The following is a 10,828-nucleotide window of genomic DNA, read 5'->3' as shown; positions in this document are numbered from 1 at the left end:
GGGGTGAGTGGTTCAGGACTAAGACCCACTAAGACCATGCTTGCATCTGACTTCATGTAGCAGTGGCTGCACGGGGTATGCACGGGCCCATAAAGGGCTGGGCTTCTGCAGCAGTTGAAGCCACAGCCTTTGGTACTTGCACAGGGTTGGTACCTGTCATCCTTGGGACTCCAGCTACTGATAGGATAACTCAGTACCTAAACTTAGAACTTTAATACCTAAGACACTTGATGCTGAAACAGTTCTCTTGCAACTAAAGAAGAACCTGAGGTCAGGTGTGGTGGCTCACGCCTATAATCCTAGCACTTTGGGAGGTTGAGGTAGAAGGATCACTTGAGGTCAGGAGTTCGAGACCAGCCCGGCCAACATGGTGAAACCCCATCTCTACTAAAAATACAAAATATTAGACGGACGGGGTGGTACATGCCTGTAATCCCAGCTACTCAGGAGGCTGAGGCAGGAGAATCGCTTGAACCTAGGAGGCTGAGGTTGCAGTGAGCCGAGATCATGCCACTGCACTCCAGCTTGGGCAACAAGAGCGAAACTCCGTATCAAAAAAAAACCTGAGAGGACATTGCACCAATGGAGATGCATCAAGAGAAACATTTTTGTTTTTTTGTGAGCTCTCACCAACTTTTTTCCCCTGGGTCCTCACGTGCAGTGTGGTCTTCTCTTTCTGATTAGCATGTCACTTTGGAAAGAGCACTGGATTGAGTCATGAAGCATATTCAGTTTCTAGTTTACCAGTGTGATCTTAAGCAAAGATCTAACTCATTGGCAAAATGGGCATAATTCCTTCCCATTCAGGGCTGTTTATAAGTCACTGAGGGAATGATAAATATTATGACACTGCTTCTCAGACTGTAATGTACATGCACATCACATAAGGACCTTGTTAAAATGGAGACTTAAAGAAAAAGCTGGACACTAGTTAAAGGCAATAATGACAGATTTTACTCAATAACTACTGCAGAAGGAGAGCGTCCTCAGTATAGAACTGAGCTTAGCTCCAATCTGTGCAGAGGTGACGGAATTTTAAAGAGGGGAGGGAGGAGGTTCAGATAGAACTAGGGAAGTGGAAAATTACAAAAAGCTGGTAAGGAGATTGGTCTATGTGATTAGGCTATCTGTGTCTACTATCAATTTTATCTGTCAAAGTTAGGATCCTAGCCTCCCACAGAGACCAGGAGTCGGCCTTATCATTCCTGATAATTATATGACAAAGGGATGGCTCCCAGAAAAAGTGAGAAACACATTCCTGTGCAGCAGAAGATACATATATCCCTCAAAGGGAAAGAAAGGATTTACAATTGTAAATTTTATAAAGTAAGTCCTCTAAGAAGATGGAGGGGTTGGGTGCCATGGCTCATGCCTATAATTCCAGCATTGGATGGCCAAGGTGGGTGGATCACCTGAGGTCAGGAGTTCAAGAGCAGCCTGACCAACATGGTGAAACCCCGTCTCTACTAAAAATGCAAAAGTTAGCCTGTCGTGGTGGCACACACCTGTAATCCCAGCTACTCGGGTGGCTGAGGCAGGAGAATCGCTTGAACCTGGGAGGCGGAGGGTGCAGTGAGCCGAGATTACGCCACTGCACTTCAGCCTGGGTGACAGAGCGTGACTGCATCTCAAAAACACAAGAGGGAGATTAGAAACCTATGATCAGGCATTGGCTGAAACAAATGGTAAATTCTTTTGGCAGCCTTGAGCTTCCCCAGGCAGGGACCCAAAGGGGCCTGGGTTATCCCTGAGACACGGCCTTGAGCTGCTAGAAACTATGCTAGTATTTGTTCAAATCTCTCAGTGTCCGGGGTGGGCAAAATCGTTTGTGCTGAAAATCAATGATTTGCAGCTCTCAAGATTCCAGTAGGGAGTCTGGGTGGACCTGAGTTTCCGTTTTTTTTTTTTTTTTTTTTTTTAGGTAACAGGATCTTGCTCTGTCCCCTAGGCTGGAGTGTAGTTAGCAGCCCAATCATGGCCCACTGCAGCTGCAAACTCCTGGCCGCAAGCTGTTCTGGCTCAGCCTCCTAAGTTACTGGGCTTACAGGTGGATGCCACCGTACCCAACAGATTTTATTTTTGTAGGGATGGGAGTCTCCCTGTATTGCCCAGGCTGGTCTCAAACTCCTGGCTTCCCAAAGTGTTCAGATTACACGTGTAAGCCACCACACCTGGTCAGCCTCTGCATTTCTAACAGGTTCCAGGTGATCTTGATGTTCTGCTGGTCCATGGGTCACACTTTGAGAAGCGTGGTTCTAAAGGACTGTACAGATGAAAGTCATTAATCTCTATGGGCTTTGGACTTGAAGTTTCAGCAGCCTTTGACAAGCGTTTGCAGGTTTCCTTTTTATTTATTTGATAAACTGAGAATCCATATGCAAAGAAATGCAAGAAAATTCAAAGAATGTAAGAAAATGTCCTTGCTGTAAAGCTGGTGGTTCTCAATCTCGGATACACAGTAGAATCACCTGGTGCAGGGGTTGGGGGCGGGGTGCAGTGTAAAAATTATTAAATCAGAATCTCTGGGGTAGACCCCAAGCAACTTTTTTTTTTTTAGATAGAATCTTGCTTGTCACCTAGGCTGGAGTGCAGTGATGCAATCATGGCTCACTGCAGCCTTAACTTCTGGGCTCAAGTGATATCCTCCCACCTCAGCCTCCCTAGTAGCTGAGACTACAGGTGTGGACTACCACACCCAACTAATTTTTAAATTTTTTGTAGAGGCAGGCTCTTACACTATCTTGCACAGGCTGGTCTCAAACTCCTGGGCTCAAGCAGTCATCCTGCCTCAGCCTTCCAAAGCTCAGGGATTATAGACATGAGCCACAGCACCAGGCCAACAATATTTCTTAAAGCTCCTGGGGTGATTCCAATATGCAGCCAAGGTTGAAAACCACCCTTTAAAAGAGCTCGGTATCCAGTGTGGAAGACCAGCACTCACACATCGGGAGACCTTACCCAGAGCCAGGCTGCCCCTGATCATCTCTGATACTTTAAAACGAAGGCCTCAGAAGCAGCCCCAGAAGCAAAAGTTTCTCTCTGACCTTCTCCTGCCCTCTTGTTTCTGGCTTCTCATTCTCCCCCCAAGGCTACCCATAGAAACTAGAGTCCCTCTTCCCCAAGGCAGGTCATCAAAAACCAGAACCGGTTTTACCCAAAGCCAGTTATAAAACCTAAAAATAGTCCTCTCACTCCCCACTCCCCTTTCTGTGTAAAAACTGGTCAGAAAGAAATGATCTGACCTACTGTGTTTGACTGTCATAAGATACGCATTCCAGAGAGGGTCCCACCCTGTGCCCAGAAAGAAGGAATGCTGCGCAGAGAGGCCAAGAAGAATCTAGACAGGCCTTGCTGGGTTTCCCCTCTCAGTCTATTACTATTAGATCATACCCTTCTTGTCCAATCATATTTCTACACAGTCCATAATCTGTTGAACCTAAACATAAAAATGGACAACTCCCCTGTATCTTGGGGTCTTCATTCTGAAGGCTCACATACAATTATGATCAAATAAATTTGTTTGCTTTTTCTCCTGTTAATTTGCCTCTTGTCAGTGATTTTTTCAGCAAGTCTTCAGAGGGTGAAGGGCGAATTTTTCCTTGGCCCTGGCAGTGGCAAGGGTCACAGATGGTGTGGACATGGGTGCATGGGGAACCCCCAGCTGGAGGAACTTTCAAGGCAGAGATTTGGATAGCGAAGCATGACTAGGGGAAAACAGGGGGTCTAGTCTGTTTTGTTTATCTGGTTCTATGTCCTCTCTCCCAATATGCAGATTTCTCAAAAGCAATGCCTGTGTCTGCTTTCTCTCTTTCCCAGAGCAAAGCATACCATTGGAGTGTAGGGGAGTGGAGGGTAGGGAAGGTGAGCTGTGGGGAAGAGGCTGTAGGGGTTGTGAGGATAGAGGGTGGGTGCAGTCAGGGCAGACTGAAGTTTCTCCCCAGCACTGGCTGCCCTTCCTCCATTCTGGGTTGCCAGTGCCCCATGGGGCAAGCAAGAAGGTGTGTATTTGTCAGTTTATGTTTGGGAGGGGAAGGGAAAGAAAGTTGACTTGTTCTCATTTAACCCTTCAAATCCTTTCTACATTTAAAGGAGGATTTATTTGTCATTTTGTTTTGAAGACAGTTACAATTGAGGATGATAGTGGGTTAGACCCTGGATTAGGGAGGTGTGGGGAGGTCCTTTCAAGGACGTGCTTCTTCCAGCTGTACCTGGTCACCTTTCTGTGTTATATAATGATGGTCAAAGTCAACCCACACACTAGTCACTGCAGTAGGGGATAGGAGACAATTCTAAATTTTACTGGGAGCGATGGGAATTTGTTTAGAGGGTTTTTAGAAGAGTGACATGATCTGATTTCTATTATTCTGGCTGCTTTGAGAAAATAGATTTTAGAGGATCAAAGGTGGCACCAGGGAGCCCATTTGGGAGGCTGGTGCAATGATCCAGGCAAGAGAGAACGGTGGTGGCAACCAGGTGGGAGCACAGAAGGTAGTGAGAAGTGTCATGATGGATATATTTGAAGGCAGAGCTAAGAGGATTCTTTCACTGTTGGATGTAGGATGTGACAGGAAGAGGAGCTAAGAGGATTCTTGAACTATTTGGATACAGGATGTAAGAAAAAGAGGAGTCAGGGTTACCTTCATGATTTTTCTCCTGGACAACTAACTGCTCATGAAGTTTTGATCATTTTACAGCAGAAAATGATGGGGCAGTAGAAGGTTTTACTGTGCTATAATAGTTACAATGAATGAATTAGAGGTATAAGTATCAACTTGGATGCACTGAAACAATGCTAAGGAAAACTTCAGAATGTACATTCAGTAGGATACAGTTTACATAAATGTGTAAGGCTTGCAAACAGTATTGTGTAAGCTCCATATATAGATGGTAAAAGTGTAAAGACAAATACAGAATAATTACAGTCAGGGTTGAGCCCCATCTGCGAGCCTCACACTAAACAAAACAAAAAACGAACAAAAAAAAACATGCCATTGCTCAGTCCAGATCCTAGTCCAGTTAAACCAGAATCTCTGGGGATGGATCGATCCAGGCATCAGTATTTTTTAGAGCTCCCTAGGGGATTCTAGTATGTAGGCAAGGTGGAAGACCACTGCCTTACATTGACAATTGTGAAATCTTTAAGAAGCAGAGGAATTTTCCCCTTTCGTGCCAAGTCTTGGTCCGCGTCTGTTTTGAAGTTAGTTAAGAGACACCCGTGCCCTAATTTCCATGGTGTTCAGCCAGGAAACAAGAATAAAGTCTCTCAAGAGACAGCTGAGCCCAGAACATGGTCTTCCAATATCAGTTTCTGCTAAAGGGAACTCCTTGGGGAAATGGCTGATTGCAGGATTGGGGCAGAAAATGTACAAGATGAGCCTGTAACATCTTGTACCAGATACCAAGCAAGCTCTCAATCACCACTAAGGGCTTGTATAAAGGACAGACTCAGGAGACAACTCTCACTTGCCAAAGATGGGACTCTTTGAGCATCAATAAGAATAATGGCAGTGAATTAAAATACATCAGATGTTTAAATCAATGAGTTCATAATGATCCTTTAAACAAAGAAAATCTCTGGATAATGCTAAGAAAGCAACTCATTTGAAACCTGGTAAAGAAAGACAAGAATTTATCCTGGCTTTGTTACTTGAAAGTTACCAAAGAGTTGATGATAGAAGTTTCTCATTGCAGAAGCACTCGTTAAGGCCCAGGTCCAGCCATAATTAGAGTGAGAGTTGCCAAGGGGTGGCCAATGGGAGATACCTGAGTCCCCGAAAATGCCTCTCTGAGTCTGTCCACAGGGCAGCTCCTTGCAGAGCTTTGTTCCGGCAGAAGATGCCTCTAACTGCACTCTTCATCCAACAAGATGTGCTGGTCCCACTTGCTACACTAAATGCTCTCCCAGCAGTCTGAGTCAGTCAAAAATCTTGATCTTGGGGCCGGGCATGGTGGCTCATGCCTGTAATCCCATCACTTTGGGAGGCTGAGGCAGGTGGATCACTTGAGGCCAAGAGTCTGAGACCAGCTTGGGCAACATGATGAAACCTTGTCTCCACTAAAAATACAAAAATTAGCCGGGCGTGGTGGTGCGCACCTGTAGTGCCAGCTACTCAGGAGGCTGAGGTAGGAGAATCGCTTGAATCCAGGAGGTGGAGGTTGCAGTGAGCTGAGATTGTGCCACTACACTCCAGCCTGGCCAGCAGAGCGAGACTCTGTCTCAAAACAAAAACAAACACACAAAAGAAACAAATGTTGGAAAGGATGTGGAGAAAAGGGAACCCTTACACACTGTTGGCAGGAATGTAAATTAGTACAGCCATTATGGAAAACAGTATAGAGTTCCTTAATATAGAGATCTTATATGATCCAGCAATCCCACTACTGGGTATTTATCCAAAGGAAATGAAACCAGTATGTTGAAGAGATACCTGCATGCTCACGTTCTTGGCAGCGCATTATTCACAATAGCCAAGATATGGAATCAAGATAAGTATACATCAGTGGATGAATGGATAAAGAAAATGTGGTATATGTACACAATGGAGTACTTTTCAGCTTTTAAAAAGAAGGAAATCTAACACTGGGTGTGTTAGTGCACATGTAGTTCCAGCTACCCAGGAGGCTGAGATGGGAGGATTGCTGGAGCCCAAGAGTCTGAGACCAGCTTGGGCAACATTGCCACACACCATCTTTAAAAAATAATAAAATAAGGAAATTCTGTCATTTGTGACAACATGGGTGAACCTGGAGGCCATATGTTAAGTGAGATCACGCAGTATCTGTCTTTCTATGCCTGGCTTTACTTATTTGTGAAAAAAAATTTTTTTTTTTCAAAAATTGAACCCATAGGCCAGGCACGGTGGCCCACGCCTGTAATCCCAGCACTTTGGGAGGCTGAGGCAGGTGGATCACCTGAGGTCAGGAGTTCGAGACCAGCCTGGCCAACATGATGAAACCCCATCTCTTTTGTATTTTTGTACTAAAAATAGAAAAATTAGCCAGGCTTGGTGGCAGGCACCTGTAATCCCAGCTACTTGGGAGGCTGAGGTGGGAGAACTGCTTGAACCTGGGAGGTGGAAGTTGCAGTTAGCCAAGACCACACCATTGCACTCCAGCCTGGGTGACAGAGTGAGGCTCCATCTCAAAAAAAAAAAAAAAAAAGGAACCCATAAAAGCAGAGAGTAGAATGCTAGTGGATGGTGAAATTCTGCACATTAGATGGGCTGGGGGTGCCATTGGATATCACCCCCTGGGAATGAGATGCACCATTGGGCCAGCAGCCTAAAGCTGTACACCAGGCTGACTAGGGAGCCTGCCAGGAGGTATAACTGACTCTGCGTTCATGTTCTTGATGAGCTCTTTGGTACCTACCTAGGAGTCAGTGCTCATAAAAGAATGATAAGAAATCTGTCCCTGACCATGGCAGATGTTGCCTCCTTCTTCCTTCACTGCCACTGTCTTGGCAGCCCTGCAGACATCCCTCATTTCTCTTGGGAAGATTGTTTTACATAACAATATTGCTCTAGACTTTCTTTTAGCCCAAGTAGGAGGAGTGTGTGCAATTGTTAACACCTCCTGCTGTACCTGGACAAGCACATCAGATTTCATAGAAACACAAGTAGGCTGGGCACGGTGGCTCACACCTGTAATCCTAGCACTTTGGGAGGCCAAGATGGGCAGATCACCTTAGGTCAGGAGTTTGAGACCAACCTGGCCAACATGGTGAAACCCCATTTCTACTAAAAATACAAAAATTAGCCAGGCATGGTGGTAGGCGCCTGTAATCCCAGCTACTCAGGAGGCTGAGGCAGGAGAATTGCTTGAACCGTGGGCGGTGGAGGTTGCAGTGAGCAGTGAGCCAAGATTGTGCCATTGCACTCCAGCCTGGGTGACAAGAGCGAAACTCCATCTCAAAAAAAAAAAAAGAAAAGAAAAGAAACACAAGTAGAAGAAATTCAGGAGCAGACCCACACAAGCAGAAAAAATTTAGGAGCAGGCCCACCGGCTGCAGACAGTGGGGCTACCTGAAGGATCCTTCTTTGACTTCCGTACCAACTTCTTAACTGGATCGCTGGGTCCAAGGCTAGGTCATGCTCCAGGCAGCCCTGGTTATTCTGCAGTTGTAGGGGTCCTCCTGGGCCTCGTGAAATGGATTCTGGCTATGGCTCAATGATGTTGCACTGAGATTGTGTCAGTTAAAGTGTTAACATCGAACTAATGAGACAAAACAAACCCCTGCCTCCAAATCCAGGGAGGTTGGTGGGATATGAAATTGACCAGCTTTGCTAAGGGGGATATCTGGGTTTCGGATGGACTACAGGGCAGTTCTCCAGATGGCCTTGGACTAACCCAGTTCTCCCAGCTTTCTCACTGTAGTTCTCAAGAATAACTGTAGAATGTGCTGGGAATGCAATAGCCTGAGGTCAGGAGGAACTAGCCAGAACAGCCTGGGCTTGTTCCTGTCCCCGCCATGAAAGAATGCCCTTCAGGCCGGGAGAGGCGCTCACGCCTGTAATCCTAGCATTTTGGGAGGCCAAGGGGCAGATCACCCGAGGTCAAGAGTTCAAGACCAGTTGGCCAACATGGTGAAACCCTGTCTCTACTAAAAATACAAAAATTAGCCAAGTGTGGTGGCACACACCTGTAATCCCAGCTACTTGGGAGGCTGAGGCAGGAAAATCACTTTAACCCAGGAGGCAAAGGCTGCAGTGAACTAAGATTGTGCCACTGTGCTCCAGCCTGGGTGACAGAGAAAGACTCCTCAAAAAACAAAAGAAAACGAAACAAAAGATGATGAAGAAGAAGAAAGAGTGGATTTGGGAAAAAAAAAAAAGAAAAACCAGCAGTGTCTGCCATAATATATTTATGAGAAAATACGTGAAAACTTGTAACAGTATTTGCCCTAGGAACAGGATACTGGTGATTGGGGACATAAAGGAGAATGTCCCTTTTAATACCCTTTTGAACTTTTATAATTTGTTCCATATGAATATATTAACTAATCACACACTTTTAACAGAGTAATAAAAATGCACCATACTGCGTGCTTGGTAAACCTCCCTAGCTAGTTCACTGACAAGAAGTTTTTGTGCCCTCACCCTTAGCCCCTCAGAGAGGGCTATTTGTGTTGTGAAACTCAGGCCACATAGAACTGTAAGAAATCCATTTGATTCAAGGAGCACAGGAAGTCTCATGGGCCTGCATGGGTAGGAGCCTGGAAAGGGACACAAATCCAGCTAAGTGTCCTGGGGGGGGGGGGGGTGCCAATCTTCCTGAGCCAGTGGACCCAGCTGGTACTAGCCCTCCCTTGTGCCCTTCATGACTGTGCTAGGCTTCCTTAGGGGGAGAGAAGGCCAGTTCTGCTGCTAAGCTCTCACCCCAGCACTGCTTATACACAGAGGCAGGAGGAGGCCAGATGCCTCTGGCCAGGAGGGGCTAGGGTGTGGAGCCTGGGGGCCAAAGCACAGCCAGCTCCTGGGAAAGCGGGTGCTGCATGAAGCAGGAAGTCTTTAAAGTCTCTGCCATGTAGAGCTCTGGGCTGCCCTTATTGGACTCTCATCTTTCCCCAGCCTTCATGACTCAAGAGAGCCAAATTTATGAACCTCGTCATTCTTCAGCTGACGATAATTTTTAGAAAGTAGATTTTCTTTGAACATTTAAACATTAAATGTAATCAGTTACACTCTTCCCAACTGTAATGACTCCGTCTCATAAATGTTTAAAACGCCTTTAAAAATTGACAAATAATAACATAATCATTACAAAACTGGATCTGTATATGCATGCTAAAACCAGTTACAAATGCTAAAATGTGGCTCTAAATTTGCTTTTTTATTATTTGCAGTTAGCAGCCTTAGCAGCAGGTGGCAAGACATTATGTGCCCAGATGTTGCTGTCCCATCCTGGGGACCTCAGAGTTGGCCATGCCACACCTTCCATTGGAGGCACCCAGACTCTCCACGGTCTGCACCACAAACCCCGATCCTGGGCACATCGACTGGACCAGGGGTGGACCCTGGACCCTAACTCAGGCCTCTGTGAACTAGCCAGGGACCTGTAAAACCTGTACAAAGTTTTTCCCCAGAAGGGGCGCAGATGGTGACAGCTGCCCGGCAGAAGGCAGGGAGGAGCCCTGAGGGGAAGCTGGCCAGAAGTTGCTGGCACCGTGGAGATAAATGAGATACCAATGTCTTAGCGAGAATAGAGAGTGGGTGACGTGGAGGCAGTACTAGATCCTGACCTCTGCTGGGCGGTTCTCCTAAGGGCCTGGCTGCGAGGTTGTGCTGGGTGGCTTTCTACTTCCTGTGCTCAGACAGGCAAAGGAAAATAACTCAAAAGCTGTTCTGAGCCAAAATGATGGCATATGCCAAGTGCACAGGAAATGGAAGCTGGTCCAGAAATGTGTATGCAAGAAGTGAGAGGAGCAAGACTGAGTGGAGGGTGACCTGGAGCTGTGAGGCCTCAACTGATCCCACAGGAGCTCTGAGTTGGGATCACCCAGCAGATGCCCCAAAATGAGACAAGGGGGCTTTGTAACTCCCACCCATCACTCATTTAGTGGACATAGGCTGCACGCTGCACCAGGAATGGGGGTGGGGCAGAGCCCTGGCGGGGGCAGCTTCCTTCTGCCAGGGGCAATTCCAAGTGAGTGATCTAATCTAACACAGTGGGTCCTGAAGTGTGGTCTAGGTGGTCACAAACCAGAGGTGACAGGCTAGGTCACTGTGTGTGAGGTAGGCCTGTGGTCAGAATATGGTTGGAGAAGCCCACTCAGAGGCCAGGCCTGGTTAATCCCTGTAGAACAATGGAAGGAGCTGTGTTCATGAAA

This window comes from Pongo pygmaeus, chromosome 8, assembly GCF_028885625.2.
Source record: "Pongo pygmaeus isolate AG05252 chromosome 8, NHGRI_mPonPyg2-v2.0_pri, whole genome shotgun sequence".
NCBI lineage: Eukaryota > Metazoa > Chordata > Mammalia > Primates > Hominidae > Pongo > Pongo pygmaeus.
The sequence above is the reverse complement of the archived record's forward strand: the minus strand, read 5'-3'. Positions refer to the sequence as shown.